The sequence below is a fragment of the Eubalaena glacialis genome, chromosome 5 (assembly GCF_028564815.1).
Source record: "Eubalaena glacialis isolate mEubGla1 chromosome 5, mEubGla1.1.hap2.+ XY, whole genome shotgun sequence".
Taxonomy (NCBI): Eukaryota; Metazoa; Chordata; class Mammalia; order Artiodactyla; family Balaenidae; genus Eubalaena; species Eubalaena glacialis.
The window spans coordinates 19,173,519-19,199,096 of record NC_083720.1 but is presented as its reverse complement, the minus strand read 5'-3'; the positions used below and the strand labels follow the sequence as shown (position 1 = coordinate 19,199,096).

Sequence of the window (25,578 nt, the reverse complement as noted above, 5' to 3'; positions counted from 1 at the left end):
GCGACCTGTTCCAAGCGCCTCGATCATGTCGTACAGGCTCTCTTACTTTGCATCTGACTTTATCCTTCGCCAATTTGGTTGCATGTTCTGGCACCTCCATTCTTCCTAAATACTTTTATTTCTCTCCTCATAGCCAGGCCCCATTCTTTTTATCTTAACTATGGATTGTCTTTTCCTCTTCCCCTTTTCACACTTCCATCCTGGGATTTATTTTAACACATTAATTATTCTTTCCATTATTCTTCAAGAACATTTTTAGAGGAAACTCCTGATCTCTTTTCCCCCCACACACGTAGGTAACCATTATTAATATTTGTGGTTTGGTTTTCCCAGGCCCCTTCTGTATGTATGGATGTAGATGTGTTTTTTATAATCTCTAAGTGGGATCATATGGAACACACTGCCATATAATCTACTTCTATCAAGTAGTATGTTAAGAAATAGCCCTAATATCATTAGAGGTCAGTAAAATAGTTTCAATGGCATCATATTATTACAGCACAATAACCTACTATAATTTATTTAACCCATATCCAATCAGATATTTAGTTCAGTTACAGCTTGGCTGCTATAATTAACAAGGGTATAAAAATGTATTTATAGATGAATCTTTCCTCTTAATGATTATATCATGTGAATAATTCTTAGAGATGGATATTGGATCAACAGGTAGGTGGACATTTTAGATTTTCTAATATATTTTTGCCAAATTGTTCTTCTAAAAGGCTCTGTAAATGGAAGTGTCATTTCCACAGCCATTGTCAACACTGGATATTATTACCAAAATTTTGTTTCACTTATTTGAGCGAAAATGCAGTCTCATTTTGATTAACCTTTCTATGATTATTAGTGTGAAAGAAAGAACAGTGATTTTTCTTTATTTTTTTTAATGTTTGTAAAATGTCTATGTTTTCTTTTGATTTTCTTCCTTTGGTGTTAGGTTTTGAAAGGTCTTTCCAACCCCAAGATTATATTATAATCACCTATATAGACTTTTTTAAGGTCTTATTCATCTTTTACGTTTAAATATTTAACCCATCTGGAATTTATTTTAGTAGATGATATGGCTCTAAAAGAAATTTTTCTAAATGGTTATCTAGTTGTTCCAACATCATTATAGGGTTTTCATTGTCCATTCAGATATTTCTTAGCAGTGAGGAGGAGATACCAATAGAAAGAGAAATACCATGTTCTCAGTTGCTATGAAACATTTTCATTCCGGGCTAATTATGGATTCATGCTGTTCAGTGTTCCATCATTCTTTTCTGCTACCATATACTACTGAAAAAAGAATGTAGTAAAAACTTGTCACATCAACAGTGATGAGAATGAAGGCAGAATCCCCTTTATAAAAGTCTTTCTGTGCTATATTGAGAGCTACTGTCTCAAAGAAGTATTCTAAAACACTTCTGCTTCATAAGGGGCATCAGAGCTTTACTCTGAAAACCCTAAAACATTTCTTCCTTCTTTTGACCTGTAGGTGGCAAACTTTCATTCTTATGCTCTTTTAAATGTTTGACCTGCTTGTTTAAAGTACACAGAAAGAAAGATGAGATTATTTTAGTGTGGGTTAGCATAAATATAAAGGTAAAGGAGATTTAAAGTAAAAGGACCAGTAAAAGTAACAGGCAGTTCCTTTTTAATTATTATATGTTTTGAGATGGTCAGCACAGACCTGGGTCAGAGTCCCAGCTCTGCTGTTAACTAGCTGGGACTAGGGAAGGTGATTCAAGTTCTCTTAGCCTCTATCTCACCTTTAAATCACAGAGTTGAATGAGGTCATCCCTATTATACTTTCCAGCTCTGAATTTTATGATCCTCGTAACAAATTTAAATCCCTGACAGATTTTTAGTGACAGTGAAACTCGTTTGAAAGGGAGCAAAAATGTCCAAAATTCCTTCTTTAAAGATTATAATGAGGGCTTCCCTGGTGGCGCAGTGGTTAGGAATCCGCCTGCCAATGCAGGCAACATGGGTTCGAGCCCTGGTCCAGGAAGATCCCACATGCCGTGGAGCAACTAGGCCCGTGCACCACAACTACTGAGCCTGTGCTCTAGAGCCTGCGAGCCACAACTACTGAAGCCCGTGTACCTAGAGCCCGTGCTCCGCAGCAAGAGAAGCCACGACAATGAGAAGCCCGCGCACCGCAATGAAGAGTGGCCCCCGCTCTCCACAACTGGAGAAAGCCCGAGCGCAGCAACGAAGCCCCAACGCAGCCAAAAATGAATCAATAAAAAAAATAAAATTTTTAAAAAAGATTATAATGATAAGGACAGACTTTAAAATTGATTACAAAAATCTTTAGTACATGATGTGTATAACATTGGAGCTTCAAAAATTGGCCAACTATAGATTCAAACCATTATAATAACTTATTGCAAACAGGGAGTAATACAATAGAGTGAGATAACTTTTTTCAATGATATGAAAAAGAATTAACTTAGATCTGTTGTCACTGCAGCCAAATTAGTAATAATGGGTTCACAAGTAGAATATAAAATATAAATCTGCAAGAAACCAGAATATAAGATATAAAACCCAAAGAAGCCAGAATAATATATGTGTCACTTTTGTGGATGGGAGATAAGTTAGTGTATTTTAAAAAGCAGAAGAAGGTATTAACACAACATACATTTTTCTGCACTACAAGAATAAAAACATTTTCAAATGACAGGAAGAACTAAGTGTGACACACCATTAAAAGCTTACTATTTTAAATGTGTGAATATGTATAATCTGGGCAGCAGTTGGGGTCTCCCTAATTTAAATCTAGTCACTCTGATATCAAAAGGCCTTCTGAGAATTTTATTGTGCTCCCCAAACACACCACACACACACGCACACGCACACACACATACAGTCCTTTTGCTTCTGTTTTTCCTTTCTTAACACCCTTTACTTCTCTAATCTTAGTGTCTACAGCTAATCTACCCATTCATATTAAGCACTTTTTGGGCTTTTAAAGGTACTTTATTAAAGATCTGAGTAAGTTACAGAGAGGGCAGGTTTCAGAATGTGGAGTGCTGACCTTTCACTATTTCCTTATTACTCCCTCCTTTCTTGCTTTTCCTCTCTCACTCTCCCCTCTTCCTTAATCAATTAAATCATCCCTAGTTTCAGGAAGAGTTTTTCTTACATTCACCCTTGACTATAAACGCCCGTTGTCCCAAAAGGACAGTTCTCCCTAAGAGGCATATTGGTAAATAAAATTTTCACCATCTAATTTCATCTATAGGGTTGGCATTTAAATTCCACTTTAGAAAGGAGAAACAATTTACACAAGGAGACATGGAAAATGCACAACTTGCTCCTATAATGCAGTGTATGCTTTAATGCAGCATTGCATACTAGAGTAGAAAATATATAAAAGATAAAACTCAGTGTTGGTGAGCATGTGGGAAAGCATGCATTTATATACATTGCTGGAGAAAATGCAAATTGGTTCAACTTTATTTTTTACTATTTTTTTTCATTAATTTTATTTATTTATTTTTGGCTGCGTTGGGTCTTTGTTGCTGCGCGCGGGCTTTCTCTAGTTGTGGTGAGCAGGGGCTACTCCTCATGCAGTGCGTGGGCTTCTCATTGCAGTGGCTTCTGTTGTTGCAGAGCACGGGCTCTAGGCACGTGGGCTTCAGTAGTTGTGGCTCGTGGGCTCTAGAGCACAGGCTCAGTCGTTGTGGCGCACGGGCTTAGTTGCTCTGCAGCATGTGGGATCTTCCCGGACCAGGGCTCGAACCCGTGTCCCCTGCATTGGCAGGCAGATTCTTAACCACTGTGCCACCAGAGAAGCCCTGGTTCAACTTTAAATTGTTCTTGTACACAAGTGTTAATAGTAGTATTATAGAAAGTGGAGACAAACCAAATATTCCACAATGGGGAGTATTTAGATGAATATATTAATATGATGGAATGAGTACTGTACTGCTTTTTAAAATGTCAAGTATGCATTTTACTTCAACACATAAATAAGTTTATAAATAATGACAAATTAAAAATCAGAACTCAAGATAATATTAACTTTATGGCTATGTGAAAACAGTAACAATGACTGGAACCCAGAAGAATGTAAATAATTTTATTTCTTATTAATTTGTAAAGTTTAGTTCCAATTTTCAGAAATGACAATAATTCTAACTACTAGTCATAATTGTATTCTATCTTGTATTCTATCTCTATATACACTAAGACCAATTATTCAAGTCTATTAGAGTTGATTCTAATAGTTTGAACCACCTCCCAAAGATTTTTTTTCCTTTTAATATTTCTGTAAGTCAAATTTTTCTAGTGCATTAATTGAATATAGGAATAAATCAGGTATCTTTAAAAGTTTGTTAGTGTGTGACATTCGAAAAAATGTCTGACCAGCACTGCTTAGGACTGTCAAGGTTATGACAAAGCAAGGAAAGTCTGAGAAATAGGCACAGAGGAGCATAAGGAGACATGATAACTGAAAGTAATGTGCTGTCCTGGCTGGGATCCTGGAACAGAAAGCGGACATTAGGTAAAAATTCAGGAAATCAAAATAAAGTAAGGACTCTAATGAATAATTATGTATCAGTACTGACTCATTAATTGTAATAAATGTACCATACTAAAATAAGATCTTAATAATAAGGGAAACTAGATGCGGGGTATATGGGAATTCTCTGGGCTATTTTCACAATTTTTCTATACATCTATACTAAAATTAAATTTTCATTTTAAAATGTATTAGTACATTCAGACAACTTTAACACCATCTCATGTATTGAACTAATGCATTAAATAACAGAACCTAGTTTACTGTTAGTGTCCAGCTGCTAAGGTGAACGATTATGAGGTCATGTCTATAATCAGGCGGTAGAACAAGAGAACACCTCTTGTTATAATGGAAGATACCCTTTAGTAAAGAGAGTGATAAATTATTAAGAGCTGAGGATCTGGAAAGTACTGCATAAAGCCCTGCCCGTGCCCCTGGTTATATAAGCTGTCTCCATCAGGAGCAGGTGATAAGAGCACATTACAAGGGCTATTACAAGGGCACGAAGCAAACTCTAGCTTCTAACAAAACGTTCTTACTTCTCCGTATGTGAAGTTGTTAGTATCATACTACAATATGAAATGAAGTCTGTTTCAGACTATTTGGAGATTTCGTTTTCTTTTCTGAATTTCCTTTTTCCTTTTCCATTTTGTTTGCCATTTTTCTTGGCAATTGCATTTTTAGAATTTCCCAATGTGTTTATCTGGTGATGTGAAGAAGATTCTTTGTACACTTTCCACTACGAACGAAAAGCAATTGGGAATTGCACAGTCTGTTGACAGCACTGAGACTGGTTTGACGTCTAAAAAAAGTAGACCTGTTTTCCTGTGTTAACCTCAGAGCAGGAGGTGGAAAAGGCTACTTCCCAATAGGTTTCCACTTTGGGCTAGTATCAAAACAAAAGAAGTGAGGCAGATGTAATACATTTTTCTCCTCATCACTCTAAATTATACGTTAAAATAGTTTCTTTTTGGTGTATTAAAAATATTTTAAACTAGCATTTGTGTTTTCTCGTTTAAAGGCAGTAGAAACCTCTGTTGATGAAGTCGTTTATATTCTTAGAAATAATTATTGGTTTCCTGCAGCATTTCTGAAACTGTCTTATAAGGGGCACATGAACCTCTTGTCAAAATGCAGATTCCCAGACCCACCCGCAGAAGGTTCTAATTCAGTATGCCCCAGGGCCCAAGAGAATCAGTCTTGTTAACTAGAGCCTACTTCTGGTGAGGTTAAGTCTTCTGATTAGTTGTTTGTAGTAGTTCCTAACCCTGGCTACACAACAGAATCATCTAGAAAGCTTTTCAAGCTGCTAATGCTCCTTCTACACCATCGAATTGTCATTTATTTATTTGGGATGGGGCCTACACATCAGTGATTTTTAACTCTCCCTGGTGGATACTAGTGTGCAACCAGGGTTGAAACCGCTAGTCTTGTGTATGGAACCAAAATTAATTAGAAAAACCTGTGCTTTACTCCTTAGGCTCTATTCAAAATAACATTGGCTGCTAAACACAGCATATGGATCTCGCAAGCATAACAGTGAACGAAAGGCTGCTAATAGGCACAGGGTGTTTGGCAGGGGGCCGGAGGGGAGGGGTGGTGGTAGAAGTGTTCTGGAACTAGATAGTGGTGACAGATACACAACATAGAGAATATAGTAAAAAAAAAAAAAAACAACAGACTGATGGACACTTTAAAGTGGGGGGTTTTATGTTGTGTGATGTATATCTCAATTTTAAATGCTACTAAGAAAGAGAGAACACATGGTTTAACCATTGTTGTAAATTTCCAAAATAGGCATATGTAAACCAGAGCATTAGAAGTCAGGTCAGTGGTTATCTTTGGGGAGGCAGGAAGGGTGGCGATTGGCAAGGAGAACAAGGAGGGGTCTTGGGTGCTGGCAGGGTTCTTATTTCATGACCTGGGTGGTGGTTACAGGGGAGAATTCACTTCGTGATCTTTCATTTTTGAGCTCTATATTTATGATTTGTGCTTTGGGAAAACTGAGTCATCAAGAGAAGGTTAAAAGATATTCAGGCTCCTCCGCTTGAGAATACAGGAAAGATTGACTAAGATGCTATCTTAACCTATGAGAAAAGCAAGTCTGATGAAACATAAAGACAATGTTTGACAGTAGGGTTCATTTAATATTGGATTGTTTACCAAAGGAGCTATAGAATCTCTGTCCTCAGAACGCTCTGAAAAACAGCCTTGCTGTAAAATCAGTTCTATTTGGGGATGGTATCTTATGGTAATTGGCCAAATAGTATTTTGAGATTTAATCCAGTTCTTTGAGACTACCTTTAGTTTATAGTTACTTTTTATTCTGGGAAATTTGAATTCCTATAACAAGATACTTACCAAAGAGAATTAGGTAATTCAAGTATTTTTAGTTACAGCAAACCTTATTGCAATCTGTTTTACCAATTATCAAACTGAATTTCCCTAACTCAATTAAATTTTTTCTTTTATATTGTTGCCAGTAATTTTTTCTTAATTGCTACTGATATGCTGACAATCCTAGATTCTCCTTCCTTTCTTTTTTGCTTATTGCTTTTCCAGGCTCTATGAATTTGAAAGTTTCCCACTTTCTTTCTTCATATGCTCCAGAGTTTCATACCTCTTTTTATATTTCTTTAGCACTATTCGTATTTCTAAGACCTTTGGTTTCTAGAAATGACCTCAGTATTGTGAGGTTCTGGAAAATGTCCACTTCCTTTTGCAATAATGTTTGTAGGCTAAAACGATATGGTTCAACACTGACTCCTCTGGTTCCAGGATTACATGTTTAGAATTGACTCAATTTAGCATTGCCACTGATTTCATAAGCTCTGTTTTGCAAGCAGTCTATTTCCTTTGAAATCTTTTCATGAATTTCCAGAAGTCCTTCTTTCCATTAGCCACTTGTAGATTATGCCTTTATATTCTTACATCTAAAGTTTTACTTATTTTACAAAGAAAACAAGCATCATTTTAAATTTGCTTTGTTCTTAATTGTTCTAATTTCTCTGAGGACATCACCATCCTAATCATAATATTAGCCAGATTCAGAGATAATGAGTAGTTTTTTCTAATTCTTAGTTTTTCCAATTGTTTCTTCACTGATTGACAAATCTTATGTCAATTCTTTATTAATGATGTTATTTTTTTTCCCGTAAGAAAAATACAGTTACAGAAAGAAAAGTACATCTTGGTTCTTAGCTACTAAGCAAATGTATGTAAAACACATATTTTAAAAAAATATGTATATATATGCATATTCCCCTTTATTGAGGACCAAGTCCGTGTGGTAATATTTTCCAGCTACAAGGGATTTTATAGATTCTCTCCTCTAATCTCCTCATTTTATAGATAACGAAACTGAGACCCAGAGAAAAATCCATATAGTTAGTGCTAATAAAGCCATTTTTATCTTCCACAATTCTTTACTGTTTCATTTTACTTAATTTACATCTTCTTTTCAAAGCAATATTTTAACATGTGGGCACATTGAGCCATTCTGGCTTCTTCTCTTGTTAATGTCTTTAAAACTTTTTGGTAAATCATTTAGCTCTTTTTCAGTACCAGTTGTTCAAGCTAACTATTTCAGCACCATCTATTACGTTATCATATATATTAGCACAACTTTAAGAACTTCCTCAGAGCAAAGTATTTTTCTTTGTTGTTGTTGGTTTTTCAAGTATTTTTCCCCTCCACCCTTACTAAATTTTCCAAATGTAACTGCTCCAAGAAAAGATCCATCCCTTAACACACTCATACTCTATTTCCTTTTTTAGATACCCATTGGATAATAATAACAGCTGACAGATATTGAACTCTGTTGTTCATTGAACAATGTTGATTGTCCCATTTTACTGACGAGATAACTAAGGCACAGAGATGTTCTTCATGGCAGAGTAGGATGAGACTTAGGCTTCCTTATTCCAGATCTAGTATTTAACTTTTTATGTATTCCTTTAAAAAATTCTACTTTTATGTATTTCATAATGTTCATTATGCACTTACATTTAGAACATGTGTATAATTTATAAATTTATAAAGGTAAAGAATTATCCTCATCTAAAGAAAGACCTGGCCTTTTCCCTCAGCTCCCAGGAGATGATCTCTGAGCCCTTGGAATGTCCTGTCTGATAAGAGTGTCTCTATTTACCTGGCGACCTCAGGCTACACTGGATAGTTTAACTATCTGACTTACAGTAGGGACTTTCAGCCATACAGTAGCATTGGCTTGACCTTCAAAGGCTCTGGATGCTAAAGGCATGACCAAGCCGCAGTAACAACTCTGGACACCAAGACTCAGGTGAGCTTCCCTAGTTGGCAATACTCCATGTGTAATGTCATATATTGTTGCCAAAAGTTAACACTATTTATGACCCTACAGGGAGAGGACAATTGGAAGCTCTATCCGTGGACGCCTCCTGGATTCGGCCCTGTATGTATCTTCCCTTTGCTGATTTTAATCTGTATCCTTTCACTGTAATAAATCATAACTGTGAGTATAACAGCTTTCAGTGAGAGCCGTAAGTCCTTCTAGGGAATTATCAAACCTGAGAGTGGTCTTGGGGACTGCCTGAACTTGCAGTTGTTGTCAGAAGTGAGTGTGGTCCTGGGGACCCCCCAAACATGTGATCAGAAAAGTTTGGAGCCCATTAGTCTAGGCCATACTAGCAAATGATTAACTACTTTCTTCTTAAAGGTCTATGGAGATGTAAATTTCTTCAGTGATCTATATTATATTATGATAATGGTATACATGTAAAGTCACTTACAGCAATAACCAGTAAAGGTCAAATGTCACCTGCTCTAAAAGTGTGAGTCTGTTTCCTTTTTTTTTTTTTTTTTAATTTCCTTGGGTTATTTTGTTCTTATCTTCCTGGTTCCTTTGACTGCATTAAAAATTGTTGATGGTTCCATCCCTCCTAAAAAAACTTTCTCCTGGATGATGCCATAGAGTCAAAGGCCCGAGTGGGCTGAGACCACAATTTATTTATATTTTTAGTCCCAGCACTTAACACAATGCCTGAGTTTCCTTTGTTAGGAGAAAAAGCAAAATCATGTCTCTAGTGTACAGACAGTGTTAGAGAAAAAGGCTGATTCTAGTCCCTGGTTTTTTATTTGCCTTGTCAACAGTGGGCAAGTCACTTACCTTCTCTGAACTTCTGTTTCATCCTCTGTTGAACAAAGAATGTGGTACTCTTTTCAAATGAAATCTCACACAGAAGCCGGGTTGAAGCCCAAACAGGTTGAGGAAGCTATGGGAAGGCACCTGGGGCTCTCCTGCTCAGAACCCTCCCTCACCCTCCCTGTTGTGGCTCCCAAAGCCTTGCAGGCTCTTTAGAACAGCACCAGAAACTCACTGGGATAGACAGTGTCCATGGTTCTCTTTGTGTGATTCAGAGTTTTGCTTTGTATTTTTAACATGATGTTTACATTGTAAAACAGATTCAAGTTGAACTCTTAAAGAGGTGGAACAAAGAACAAAGTAAATTGGAAGCCAAATTTGTCGTTTTCCTTCTTCTTTTCCAACTTAAGTCCAGTAACACTAAACAGATGGTGAGTAGTTAACAAGGCCAGAGGTCTTCAATGACATGGGTGCTTCATCTTGTCAGGAGGCTGCCATTCTTGGTCTGCTGGGAGAAAAAGAAATCATTAAATGAGAGGCAGTTATGGAAAGCTGAGTACTGAACTCTCTAAATGCTTTGGAAAGTATCTTCCAGTTGGTTTGTCTTAAAGGTCATTAGCAAAACCTGAACTTGGATTGAGAGTGAAGATTTTGTGTTGTAACTAATAAAAATTTACATAGCATCTAATTTCATTTAAATCTTAAAACTTTATGAGCTGAGTATTAATATATTATTGTCATTAATTTGTGCTAATAAGTTTAATATATTTACTTTTATTGTGATTAGTAATATAGTTGAACTTATGTTCACCACCTTTTCTGTGTTTATTTACCATGAATTTTCTTTACTTCTTATTTTCTTCTTTTTTTTTCCTTTTTTAAATTGAATTATAGTTGATATACAATATTGTATAAGTTTTAGTTGTACAACACAGTGATTCACAATTTCTAAAGGTATTTCATTTATACTTATAAAATATTGGCTATATTCCCTATGTTGTACTATATATCCTAGCTTATTGATTTTTAGCTTATTTATTTTATACATAGTAGTTTGTATCTCTTAATCTCCTACCCCGTGTTGCCCCTCCCCCTTCCCTCTTCCCACTGATAACCACTTTTTTTTCTCTATATCTGTGAATCTGTTTCTTTTTTGTTATATTCACTAGTTTGTTTTATTTTTTAGATTCCACATATAAGTGATATCATACCGTATTTGTCTTTCTCTGTCTAACTTATTTCACTAAGCATGATACCCTCCAAGTCCACCCATGTTGTTGCAAATGGCATAATTTCATTTTTTTTTATGGCTGAGTAGTATTCCATTGTATACATATGCCACATCTTCTTTATCCATCATCTGTTGATGGATACTTAGGGTGCTTCCATATCTTGACAATTGTAAATAATACTGCTATGAACATTGGGGTGCATTATCTTTTCAAATTAGTGTTTTCAGGGTTTTTTGGATATATACCCAGGAGTAGAATTGCTGGGTCGTATGATAGTTCTATTTTTTATTTTTTGAGAAACCTCCATACTGTTTTGCATAATGGCTACACCAATTTATAGTCTCACCAGCAGTGTAAGTGTTCCCTTTTCTCCACATCCTCACCAACATTTGTTATTTGTGTTCTTTTTGACGATGGCCATTCTAACAAGTGTGAGGTAGTATCTCATTGTGGTTTTGATTTTGCATTTCTCTGATGATTAATGATGTTGAGCATCTTTTCATGTGTCTGTTGGCCATCTGTATGTCTTATTTGGAAAAATGTCTATTCAGGTCTTCTACCCATTTTTTAATTGGGTTGTTTGGTTTTTTTATGAGTTGTATGAGCTGTTTACATATTTGGATATTAACTCCTTATTGGTCATATCATTTGCAAATGTTTTCTCCCGTTCAGTAGGTTGTCTTTTCACTTTGTTGATGATTTCCTTTGCTGTGCAAAAGCTTTTAAGTTTAGTTAGGTCCCATTTGTTTATTTTTGCTTTTATTTCTTTTGCTTTAGGAGACAGATCTAAAAACTGTTGCTATGATTTATGTCAAAGAGCGTTCTGCCTATGTTTTCTTCTAGGAGTTTTATGGTTTCCAGCTTTACATTTAGGTCTTTACTCCATTTTGAGTTTATTTTTGAATATGGTGTTAGAGAATGTTCTAATTTCATTCTTTTACATGTAGCTGTCCAGTTTTCCCAGCACCACTTATTGAAGAGACTGTCTTTTCTCCATTGTATAGTCTTGCCTCCTTTGTCATAGATTAATTGACCATAAGTTTGTAGATTTTTTTCCGGGCTCTCTGTTCTGTTCCATTGATCTATGTGTCTGTTTTCGTGCCAGTACCATGAAATTACTGTAGTTCTGTAGTACAGTCTGAAGTCAAGGAGAGTGATCCCTCCAGTTCTGTTCTTCTTTCTCAAGACTTTTTGACTATTTAGGGGTTTTTGTGTTTCCATACAAATTTCAAAATTATTTGTTCTAGTTCTGTGAAAATTGTTCTTGGTATTTTGATAGGGATTGCACTGAATCCCCAGATTTCCTTGGGTAGTATGGTCATTTTAGTGACATTAATTCTTGTTTTTTTCTTTACAGTCCGTTATTGATCTACTAGACGAGAAGAAGGTTAACATATTTCTATTCTTTTGAGTGGTTACTCTTCAATTTTAATATGTATATTTAATTTAATAAAATTTAATCAATATATAACCCTTCTACCAAACAGAGATCCTTAGTATGCAACTGGCTTTCCTCCATGCCTATCCCTGATAGATGTTGGAGTTTTCTGGGCCCCATTTTATGGCCGAAAGGCCATTTCTGAGCCTTTTGTGCCCCTAGGTTTATGAAGGAACCTCTGTCTAGCACCTAGCATGCATGGGGCCATACACACCTTAACCTGTTTCCTCCTCTTATTAGAAATCCCCAGCCCGTTAGTTGTATATCTTGTTCTAATGCCCCTGTGAGTGTTTTTAGCTCTCTCTCACCCTCTACATCTTAGCTTCTTGTTTCCTCTTTATTTTATTACTTGGAGATCTCTCTTTCTTACATTCAAGCCTGTTTTAAAACTTTGTGGAATGAGTAGATCTCCATTATTGGCCCAATCTACCACAATAACTGGAAGTCTCAGAGATACTTTATCATCTTCTTTCTAATGTGGAAACAAGCATAAAGAAGTTATGACTAGCCTATGCCAGTATTCAAAAAGGATAAGCAGACTTTCCTTCAGATCTTATAACTCCAAGTCCAGTAATATTTCCATAATATTGGAGTTCTCTCTTTTCCTCTTCCTCCTTACTTATCCCTTGAAGTCGTTCCTAGATTCCTATTGACTCATAGCACACCAGTCTAATTTTACCCTTCCAAAGAAAGTCCTGTGCATTCATTATGGTCCCAGAAGCTTTAGCCCAATCTCTGCCAGTATAATTTTTTAGAGCCACTTATGCATTTTTTTCCAAGCTTGTATCAGGAAAAAACTAGAGCTCTAAGGTCTTAGGTGAATCATGAAAACTAAGGTTTACTTTAGTCCTCTGGCTTTTACCTCTTGTAGACTGATACAAAGCCACGTGAATCTTGTCCCCTTTATTTATAAGTCCACACCTTTCTTTTACTCTCACAAATAAGAACAAGTTTCTGGACTCCTGTGAACCCTGCATGAGAGAGTTTGCATCCATAGCCATCAATGTAGTTGACTTTTGAAAAATTACACCTCTATGCCATTTTTAAAGGCATATTCTTTCTCTGAAGAATTATTCTCATCTTCACCATAACAAATATTTCCACTACCTAAGCTCACACTATTCCAGCTTGTATCTTAATGTCCACTATTCATTCAAGAAACATTTTTTGACTGTTATTCTGTGCTAAGCGCTAGAATCACAAAGATGAGGGAGGGAACAATTTTGCAGTGAAATCAGTGCTGGTATAGTCATGGGCAGATTATGCTATGGATATGTAAAGAAGGAACATTTACTCCCTTGGAAATGGAAAGGGTAGGGAGAGAAAGAGGCTATAGCATGTGCAAAGGCATCAAAGTCAGGGTACCTTTGGGAACCTGCAACTCTGTCTGGGGCTGGAGATCTGAAATAGGAAGGAGGACTCGCAGGGAGGAGCCCAGAGAGGCTGGCTGGCAAGAGCTAGACTGTCTGCTCCAGATATAGGTGTTTTTGTTTCATTTTGGAATCACTGGGCGGGCAGCCTTGGAATAATTTTAAGCAGAGAAGTGGATTAAAGTAGGGAAAGCTGGACCCAAGGTGACACATGGGATAATCACAGTACCTGGCTCATGGTTAGCACTCAGTGAATGTCAGTTAAATTGTTATGTTTTTATTCATGGATGAGTACCCCATCCTCCATATTGGCCTGCACAAATTTAAAAATCTTTAACTGTGGAAGAATGAATGATATCTGCATAAGGTAGAAACTAGTTTGGCTAGACCACTTTCACTGTTGACATTAATAAAAACGGGCTCATTTAGTTTGCTATTTACTTGGAGCAGAAGTAGCACTCTGTGTGCCCAGAGTGGGCAGAATCCTTGCTTAGGTTTTGAACACAGGATGTTTGTTTTCACAGGTACTTTTTGGTTACTCAGAGCTTCTGTTATTCTGTTTATAATTCAGGTCTTTTGCTTTTCTTCTTATTCCTTCTAATGTCCAGTGTTTTACCTTTTAGGGACTCTATTCACATTCAGATAGTGGGGAGAATGAAAGAAGAAAATAAGTTAATTTTTATAAACATTTTTGGAGCAGGAATTTTCACAATGTTTCCCTAAATTCTATATGCTTCCTTAAAGACTTCAATATCATAGGTGTATTTATGCAGTTCTGAGAATCAGGTTCTTTTGTAGAGACAATATCTGTTTCACCCAAATTTTGTTTGTATGGAAAAATATTTACATGGTAGTGAATTTAAATTCCCAGTAGTACTGATTTATTTTTCTGACTTTTTTCCTTTGTGGACAGTTAACAATGACCAGGAAAAAAAGAGAACTCATGAATTTTATCTTAAATATTTCAACAACTTGGAACCATTTATGTCAAAGTATTTGCACCTTCACTGACATATGAGCTAAAGTTTCAAATGTTTACTGTACTTTTACATCTGAGTCAACCCAGGCTATCTTTCCAGAGCACAGGTTTTTTATTTATTGAGATGCATTTATTGGTGGTACAGATAAACTTGTAAAGGTTGGTTAGGGACATGGATGACAAATAATTGAAGTGTTGATACCATGTGTTCATTACTGAAGATGAGATTTGGGATAGGGTGGGAAGCATAGGTTCACCTTATGGTATATATATATATTTTAAGTTTATAAAGTTATAGTAATAAAAACAATCTGATACTGACATTAGATTATCAAATGCATAAGGTATCAAACAGATTAATGGTGCAGAAAAATAGCTTAACAATAGATCCTATTATATTACAAAAATCTAACAGGATGATGCATTAAAACTCAACAGAAATTAGATATTCATATTCCAAAAAATGAACCTTGATCTGTATCTCACACCTCATACAGAAATTAACTTAAAATCGATCATAGACCTAAAAGTAAGACATAAAACTATAAAACCTTTAGAAGAAAACATAGAAATCTTTGTGTCCTTGGGTTATGCAAAGAATTCTTAGATATGATACCAAAAGTGATACCATTTTTAAAAAACTGATAAATTGGATTTTCAAACTTAAAAGCTTTTGTTCTGAAAGCTTTGTTAAGAGAATGAAAAGACAAGTTACAGACTTGGAAAGATACTTGTAAATCACATGCTTGCACCAAGAATACTCAAAATGCAACATAATTAATTAATTGTGGTGATGCTTACACAACTGTTTGACTATAGTAAAAAAAAACCCACTGAGTTACACAGTTTAAGAGGTGAGTTGCATGGTATGTAAATTATATCTCATTAAGCCTTTTATTAAGAAGTGGAGGAAGAATTTGACCACCGAGGGGTCAAACTTTTTTTTTAGGATGATGAAACTTGATCCTGGTGGTGATCACATAATTCTATGCATTTGTCAAATTGCACACTAGAAGAGTGAATTGTACTGCATGTAAATTTGATAATAAATTTTTAAAACTTAAAAAAATTCAATGGAGAAGTTAAGGTTTAAGAAATAAATGGTGCCGGGAAAATTCATTAGCTAGTTAGGAAAAAAATGTTAAGAGGCTAACCTTGCACTATCTACTGAAACAAATTCTGGAAGGATTGAAGAATTAATTTTTTTGTCACAGAAAATAAAAGGAGATATTTATCAAGACTTTGGAGTGGGGAGAACTTTTTAAATTAGAAAAGATGAAGGAAGTGCTGAATGAAAAGATTTATGGATTTGGTTATATAAAAATGTAGAAATCTGGATATCAGAAAGCCCCCAAAGTAAACAAATTGGGAAAACATATATTCAACAAATATGACAGAATAGTGTCTTTACTATGTAAAGAACTCGTACAGATCAGTGAAGAAATCACTTAAACCTAAATTGGTAAAACACGTAATTCCCATTTAATTTTGCAGTTACTATTTTTTATTTTCTCTATTATAGTTGTCATATTATGTTCTGTACATTTTAAAGAAGATTGAAGGAGGAAGAATGTAATCCACTTAATCATATTTCAGAAAATGTGTCAAATCTATCCCACCTCAACTACAGAAATACAGTTTGGGGTTTGTTTGTTTTTTTAATTCTTTATGACTGGTTCTTTTGATTTCATTACTGACCTGTGTCAAGCACACGGCAGTGAAGGCCACGTCCAAGGCCTGCCATATTTGGCCAGTAAAGACAAAATGAGCCCTTTTTAGCTTTAGATGATTTATTACTTATATAGACAGCGAAAAGAAGAGTAGCCAAAGGTGCCAGTTTCTCACGGTTCTTGTTCTACAGACCAAAAAGTTGTCACTGAAACAAAAGAGCCAGATGACTGCAAAGCAGTTGCAGCATACTCTTGCCAAGCAGGGACTCCTAGATTGCAACTCAACAGTTTTATAGCATGCACTTTGTCTAATGGGGGCAAGGCAGAAAGCCTCACACCTTCTCAGAACCCAGGAGGTGATGAGAACCCATCTCCTGTCAGTCTCCCTGACAGATAGGGAAGCGAGTGAGAAGTGTCCTGGTATTGCAAGCCTTCATGCTCTCATGTTTCAGGAAGATCATAAGGAGGATCCGCCGGACTTACGACAGGCTGCAGTCTAAACCTGGCCTATTTGGATATGTGCAAGGTCACCAGTGTGCCATGGCGGAGCCGTTCCTCTACAACTTGCTGCTCACTGCCCCAATCTGCAGAGTCACTCATCTCTTCCAATCTGCAATGAGACTTGCTTCATTTCCCCCCTTTCCTGTCTATGAAGTAAAGAATGTGATCCATCTTCATAGAGTTTACTGCCCGTTCTCCTTAGTTCACTACCTTTTTCCAAATTATCTAATATTTTCCACTATGCTACCAGGAATAAGAAGAAAAAGTATGAATTGTATATTTCTGTGTAATAAATCACTCCAAAACTTAGTGGCTTAAGCCAACAACCATTTACTATTTCTCACGATTCTGTGCATTGGCTGGGTGCTACTTTGCTGGCTTTGCCTGGGCAAACAGCTGGAGGTCAGCTGGGCTGGAAGGTCCAAGATGGCCTCTGGCACATATCTTGCAGTTGGTGCTGGCTATTGGGCCAGTTGGTGCTGCAGTAGGGGCACTTGGTTCTCCAGTAGCCTCTCATCCTCAGTAAGCTAGACTGGCTGCCTCTGTGTCAGTCTCAGGGCAGGATTCCCAGCGGACCAAGGCAGAAGCTTAAGGTCTAGTTTGGAAGTCACACAGCTACACTCCTACCACATTCTTTTGGTCAAAGCAGGAGAGGAGAAGAGCATAGATTCAAGGGGTGGGGAATAGACTCCTCTTCTTGGTAGGAAGAGCTGCAAAATGAGAGTGCCCAGGTGTTTCAATCTACAACAGTGCGAAGAGTCTATACCGAGTGCCTTCAAGTGAAGAGGTTCATTGAAACCCAAGCAAAATGTGACTTTACTTTTCATTCAGGTAAGTAAGAATGTCAATTGACTAAACATCTTCACTTCTGGTCACTGTAATAAAATCACTGTAACACTAACAAGTCAAGAGGATAGAAAATTAAGGAAACTACTAAAAATTGTCATAGGCCCAGAAAATATTTGCAAGAGGAAGTAGAGGTACTAAGTCTGATTTCTGTAGGCAAACTGACCTGACAAGTGTAGTTTCCAAACCTCAGAGTTATGCCAATTTGATTCCGAGCCTCTTTAGTTAATAATAGAATGGAGAACACCCAGCCAAAGGTTTTATTACTTAAAGGGAATTTACAAATTAACTCTTTCAAGTAACCATTGGTTGGCCAACATTCGCTGGCAAGAGTTTGCATTTTTACCTTCTACATTGCATAACTGTTGAAAGTAAAATGAGATAATTAATGTAATGTGCCTAGTGTAATAACTTGTTTACCTTTGCCTCTAAAAAAAATGATTGCTACTATCATTTTATTCAAGGCTTTACCAAGAACTAGCATTGTTTAATGATAGATGGACATTCTATTAGTATTTCTTAATATATTTTTATGGTCAAATTGGATGCTTGATAAACTTGCCTTAAAAATTTTCCAAGCTAAAATTATCATTGCCATATTCTATGGGGTAAATATTTAGAACCTCTGTTTTCTATTTGTACATATGTTGGAAACTGACCTAACACTATTGCAATAGTCAGCTGTTGCTGTGTAATCACAAAAAAATACCCGTGGCATTTAACAAAAGCATTTCTTTTGCTCATGGATCTGTGAAGTAGCTGGGGCAGTTCTGCCTCTGCCTGCAGCCCCTGGCTCTGCCTCGTGCTACAAGTCTACCCATAGGCTGGAATAGCTCTTCTCAATGCACGTTTATTCTGAGGCCCAGACTAAAAGGGCAGCTGCTACCCAAAGTAAAGTTCATCTCATGGTGATAGTATACGCACAAGAGGACAAGCAAAAATATGCAGTATCTCTTAAGGTCTAGGTTCAGAATTGGCATCCTGTCACTTCTGCCCAAGCCAGTGGAATAGCTAACTTCACCTTTAGTAGGAGGAACTACTGAGTCACAGGGCAAGCTCCAGGTTACAATATGGGATGAAGAGTCAAAGCCAATAATAGAGTCTACCACAATAATGACTATAGAATCTTGGCCTGTTGGCAGACACTCCCTAATCTTACTTCCATAAAGAGGCATGTATCCAGGTTAGGCTTCTCATACTTTCTCAATAGGGTAAAAATCCCTTAGTTGGCTGACTGTTGAAGCTTATGATTCTTTCCTCAAATAATAACATGGGAAGTCTGCCTGTTAGTTACCTAACAGAGTATACCTGTGAATTCTGTGCTGCCTCATAACTATAAAATCCCAGTTTGGAAAATCATATTTGCAGAGGATTTCTTAATGGATTATCCATCCCTCAAAATAGGCTAAATTTCATACCTTGAACAAGACAGGTTACAGAAAAGCTTCTCTGAACAGCATAGCATGTTGGCCTCTTGTAAAATTGCTTTTACTTAACTAAGCTTGGATGTTAAACTCTCTGCCTACATTGCAGAAAGTTATAAAGAAATAGTTTATAGACCTAATTATTAGTTAAGGTTGACATTGGTGTGATCTACACATTCCATTTTTTGAATAACCATAGAAGAATTTTCTCTTGGCTCACAGAAACAAGAATTTTCCATACTCCTCCCGACAAATTGGCTTATTTTTATCTCATAATCACTGTGATGTAGCTGATCATCTTTCCATTTTTATATTGGCCAGTAGGAAGCTCTGATGCAGATTTACAAGCCATCTCTGCTGGAGCACAGAGCCTTATGCATAGTATAGCCATTGTGTGTCATGCTTTAATACGTATTAAATCCTTAGAAGTGCTTGGCACATAGAAAGTGCTAAATATGTCTGCCATTTTTAACATTATTTTATTATTATTATGGATAATAATGGGATAAGTTGGGTATAAATAAAATTCAATAAAATAAGAGAATGGGATCCTAATATCTGATCTCCTATATCATTTTGGAATTAAAAGTGCTGAATTCATCTGTTGCTTTTCAAGACTTTTGTAATCAAATTACCTAATAGGTAAGCAGGCCAAGTATCAGATGGGGAAATTTTCTTCTCTCTCTGCTTAACTAATATTTTACTGATTAAGTTTAAGTTTGTACTGTTTGGACCAAAATAAATGTCCACTTCTTGCCAAGAACACTTATAATGAAATAACCAAAAACTTCAGCAAAGACCAAAATAAATATTATTAAACAGTGGCCAAGAGACTGAACCTCTCTCTAATCATTTGTGGGATGAGGATTGGTGAGGGTAAGAAGTCCAAAAAGGAACTCTCTTTTTCACAACAGCTAGTTTTTGGCCTAAGCTGAGCCGCCAAAATTTCGCTTTGCTCCCTTGTTCTGTGGACTGGGTGGAAGTAACGGGCCCAGATCAGTTAGGACTGATGATCTCACTAGCAAAGACAGTATTCCCCCAGGATCTCCTGCGGGGAGAACAGACCAGAGTACAGCTTTGGGTCAAAGAAAAGAAGCTGAATTTTTAAAAATTTAAAGAAAAGAATAGAATGTAATATGCAAAAAATATATGAAAAATCTATACTAGAAGAAGACGTCCAAGACAAAATTTTCAGGTAATAAACTGGAAAGATTTTACACCCTAAAATAAATTATAGAGTATATCTACAGTGAGGAATCTGCAAATATTTTATATCCCAATGAAGAGGGTATAGGGAAAAAGCAGTTAAATTAAATTAGATATTAAAATGTAGGCTAATTTAGTTATCTATATTCAATTGTAGATAAATTAGTTTAAATGTAGATAGTTGGTTTTTTAAAGACAAAAATAGTACCATGCAAGTATTATGGGAAGCAATTTGACAATATCTATAAAAATAACAAATGCCAGTAGGAGGACTTTATTCTGTGTGACATATGTGTGTGTAAAATATGTGTAGAATCATATGTGTATAAAATGATGTATATGTGAGATTATTTATTGCAATATTGTTTGTGCTAGTAAACTATTGGCAATGACACGAATTCCCATTTGTTGGAGACCAGCCTAATAAATTATGACAATTCATACACTGCAATATGCAGCCATTAACAAAAATGAGGCAGATATTTGTATAATAATAATCCAAGCTCTCCAAGATGTATTGTAAGGAAGGTATGGAAAAAGGGCTATAGAATTACTGTTCATGTAATAATACTTATTTACATTTACTTGTTTTCACATACACATCTCTGGAAGGATCCACAAGAAAATGACAAAAGTGCTAGCTCCTAGGCAGGAACTGGGTATCAAGTGCAAGGGAGTTTCTCACTCTATACCTTTGAGTTCCTTTTGAAGTTGATGTCATATGCATTTAAATTCATTAAAAATGATATTAAAGAAATAATGAATTCATCTGAAACAAAAAGTAGCAGAATTGATCAGGCACAATCAATCTGTGATATGGAGGACAAGCTTGGGAAAAATCATGCAGAATGCCGAGAAAAAAGTCAGAGAAACAGTCCAAAGAGGTATGGAAGACACATCACAAAGGTTCAACCTATAAATAATCAGTATCACCAAAGTATGTGTATTATGACCCTAATTTTGTAAAGATAAAGCTATATATACAGATAAATTACCTTATATTTGTATGTGTAAATATCTACTTATATGTAATTGTATCATCATCATCATCAACAACAAAAACAGCACTTACCATGTACCAGGCACTGTTCCAAGTGCTCTATAAATACTACTGTTAATCTTCCCAACAACTCTGGGAGGTAGGTAGTTATCCCCACCGTACAGATGGGATTCCAAGGCACTGAGAGTTCAGCTTCTTGCCCCACAGTCACAAAGTAAGTGACAGAGCTAATATCTGCACCCAAGCAGTTTGGTTCCCAAACCTGCCTTCTCAACTGCCAGGTCACAGTGCCTCCCTGTTGTGTAAAGAAAAATGTTTTGGAGATTAAGCAACAGTCAGTTAATATCTAGAGAATGAAACTGTTGGGAATTTTTTTTCTATATTAACATGTTTATATCATTTAAATTTTTATAATAAAGTACTACTTTTGTAATTTAGAAAAAAAGTAGCTATAAATTGAAGAGGGAGTATAAAACACTAAGCAATATGAGACTACTCTCCCTAACTCACTCTTATTACCAGAAGTTTTGTAAGAAACGATGTTTTTGGAAGAAATCCACAGGACTCATGACACACTTCCTACAAGTCCAGTTTTTAGGGTTCTCCCTGATGCTCATTGATCTGTTAGCCAGTAAAGTTCTCTGATTGCAGGTAAATAATATCTACTTTGCTCCATGTGGCACTCTCTTAAAACAGAGTATGCCAGGTTTCCTTGTCCCTCCAACTTACGGTTATCCACCTAAACCACTGAGTTCTGGCTCCTACATATATGTATATAGTTGGACCTTGCTGCTGCTCTTCTAATCACCATGTCAGCTTCAAAACTCTAGCCTGGATAGTATGGTCCTCTCTGTAAGGATTACTGTTTTATGTCTTTCTCGTTTCAATTAAACAATACCGGAGAGAGGAACCAAGATGGCGGAGTAGAAGGACGTGCTCTCACTCCCTCTTGCGAGAACACCAGAATCACAACTAGCTGCTAGACAGTCATCGACAGGAAGACACTGGAACTCACTAAAAGAGATACCCCACATCCAAAGACAAAGGAGAAGCCACAATGAGATGGTAGGAGGGGCGCAATCACAGCAAAATCAAATCCCATAACTGCTGGGTGGGTGACTCACAGACTGGAGAACACTTAGACCACAGAAGTCCACCCACTGGAGTGAAGGTTCTGAGCCCCACGTCAGGCTTCCCAACCTGGGGGTCTGGCAACGGGAGGAGGAATTCCTAGAGAATCAGACTTTGAAGCCTAGTGGTAATTGATTGCAAGACTTCGACAGGACTGGGGGAAACAGAGACTCCACTCTTGGAGGGCACACACAAAGTAGTGTGCACATCGGGACCCAGGGGAAGGAGGAGTGACCCCAGGGGAGACTGAACCAGACCTACCTGCTAGTGTTGGAGGGTCTCCTGCAGAGGCGGGGGGTGGCTGTGGCTCACCGTGGGGACAAGGACACTGGCAGCAGAAGTTCTGGCAAGTACTCCTTGGCGTGAGCCCTCCCAGAGTCTGTCATTAGCCCCATCAAAGAGCCCATGTAGGCTCCAGTGTTTGATTGCCTCAGGCCAAACAACCAACAGGGAGGGAAACCAGCCCCACCCATCAACAGTCAAGTGGATTAAAGTTTTACTGAGCTCTGCCCACCAGAGCAAGAGTCAGCTCTAGCCACCACCAGTCCCTCCCATCAGGAAACCTGCACAAGCCTCTTAGATAGCCTCATCCACCAGAGGGCAGACAGTAGAAGCAAGAAGAACTACAATCCTGCAGCCTGTGGAACAAAAACCACATTCACAGAAAGATAGACAAGATGAAAAGGCAGAGGGCTATGTACCAGATGAAGGAACAAGATAAAACCACACAAAAACAACTAAATGAAGTGGAGATAGGCAACCTTCCAGGAAAAGAATTCAGAATAATGATAGTGAAGATGATCGAGGAACTCGGAGAAAGAATGGAGGCAAAGATCGAGAAGATGCAAGAAATGTTTAACACAGACCTAGAAGAATTAAAGAACAAACAAACAGAGATGAACAATACAATAACTGAAATGAAAACTACACTAGAAGGAATCAATAGAAGAATAACTGAGGCAGAAGAACGGATAAGTGACCTGGAAGACAGAATGGTGGAATTCACTGCTGCAGAACAGAATAAAGAAAAAAGAATGAAAAGAAATGAAGACAGCCTAAGAGACCTCTGGGACAACTTTAAACGTAACAACATCCACATTATAGGGGTCCCAGAAGGAGAAGGGAGAGAGAAAGGACCCGAGAAAATATTTGAAGAGATTATAGTCGAAAACTTCCCTAGCATGGGAAAGGAAATAGCCACCCAAGTCCAGGAAGCACAGAGAGTCCCAGGCAGGATAAACCCAAGGAGAAACATGCTGAGACACACAGTAATCAAATTGGCAAAAACCAAAGAAAAAGAAAAATTATTGAAAGCAACAAGGGAAAAATGACAAATAACATACAAGGGAACTCCCATAAGGTTAACAGCTGATATCTCAGCAGAAGCTCTACAGGCCAGAAGGGAGTGCCAACATATATTTAAAGTGATGAAAGGGAAGAACCTACAACCAAGATTACTCTACCCAGCAAGGATCTCATTCAGATTCGATGGAGAAATCAAAAGCTTTACAGACAAGCAAAAGCTAAGAGAATTCAGCACCACCAAACCAGCTCTACAACAAATGCTAAAAGAACTTTTCTAAGTGGGAAACACAAGAGAAGAAAAGGACCTACAAAAACAAACCCATGACAATTAAGAAAATGGTATTAGGAACATACATATCGATAATTACCTTAAACGTGAGTGGATTAAATGCTCCAACCAAAAGACACAGGCTCGCTGAATGGATACAAAAACAAGACCCATATATGCTGCCTATAAGAGACCCACTTCAGACCTAGGAACACATACAGACAAAGTGAGGGGATGGAAAAAGGTATTCCATGCAAATGGAAATCAAAAGAAAGCTGGAGTAGCTATACTCATATCAGATAAAATAGACTTTAAAATAAAGAATGTTACAAGAGACAAGGAAGGACACTACATAATGATCAAGGGATCAATCCAAGAAGAAGATATAACAATTATAAATATATATGCACCCAACATAGGAGCACCTCAATACATAAGGCAACTGCTGACAGCTATAAAAGAGGAACTCGACAGTAACACAATAATAGTGGGGGATTTTAACACCTCACTTACACCAGTGGACAGATCATCCAAAATGAAAATAAATAAGGAAACAGAAGCTTTAAATGACACAATAGACCAGATAGATTTAATTGATATTTATAGGACATTCCATCCAAAAACAGCAGATTACACTTTCTTCTCAAGTGCACATGGAACATTCTCCAGGGTAGATCACATCTTGGGTCACAAATCAAGCCTCAGTAAATTTAAGAAAATTGAAATCATATCAAGCATCTTTTCTGACCACAACACTATGAGATTAGAAATGAATTACAGGGAAAACAACGTAAAAAACACAAACACATGTAGGTTAAACAATACGTTACTAAATAACCAAGAAATCACTGAAGAAATCAAAGAGGAAATCAAAAAAAACCTAGAGACAAATGACAATGAAAACACGACAATCCAAAATCTATGGGATGCAGCAAAAGCAGTTCTAAGAGGGAAGTTTATAGCTATACAAGCCTACCTCAAGAAACAAGAAAAATCTCAAATAAACAATCTAACCTTACACTTAAAGGAACTAGAGAAAGAAGAACAAACAAAACCCAAAGTTAGCAGAAGGAAAGAAATCATAAAGATCAGAGCAGAAACAAATGAAATAGAAACAAAGAAAACAATAACAAAGATCAATAAAACTAAAAGCTGATTCTTTGAGAAGATAAACAAAATTGATAAACAATTAGCTGGGCTCATCAAGAAAAAGAGGGAGAGGACTCAAATCAATAAAATTAGAAATGAAAAAGGAGAAGTTACAACAGACACCGCAGAAATACAAAGCATCCTAAGACACTACTACAAGCAACTCTATGCCAATAAAATGGACAACCTGGAAGAAATGGACAAATTCTTAGAAAGGTATAACCTTCCAAGACTGAACCAGGAAGAAATAGAAAATATGAACAGACCCATCACAAGTAATGAAATTGAAACTGTGATTAAAAATCTTCCAACAAACAAAAGTCCAGGACCAGATGGCTTCACAGGTGACTTCTATCAAACATTTAGAGAAGAGCTAACACCCATCCTTCTCAAACTCTCCCAAAAAAATTGCAGAGGA

General features: G+C 36.9%; 1 protein-coding gene and 1 long non-coding RNA gene across 2 annotated transcripts in view; both read left to right on the top strand.

Annotated features, from left to right (window-relative positions):
* BBS12 (Bardet-Biedl syndrome 12) overlaps positions 1-8,802 on the top strand; it is a 40,358-nt gene extending 31,556 nt beyond the window's left edge. Inside the window, exon 3 of the transcript XR_009701002.1 lies at positions 8,608-8,802. The gene's annotated coding sequence lies outside the window, so the exon portion shown is untranslated. The remainder of the gene's footprint in view (positions 1-8,607) is intronic.
* Positions 8,803-8,897: 95 nt separating this feature from the next.
* Positions 8,898-16,961, top strand: LOC133091928 (uncharacterized). Its single transcript, XR_009701003.1, has 3 exons — positions 8,898-8,951; positions 9,962-10,072; positions 16,783-16,961. It is a non-coding gene; the product is annotated as an uncharacterized LOC133091928 (long non-coding RNA).
* The last annotated feature ends 8,617 nt before the right edge of the window (positions 16,962-25,578 follow it).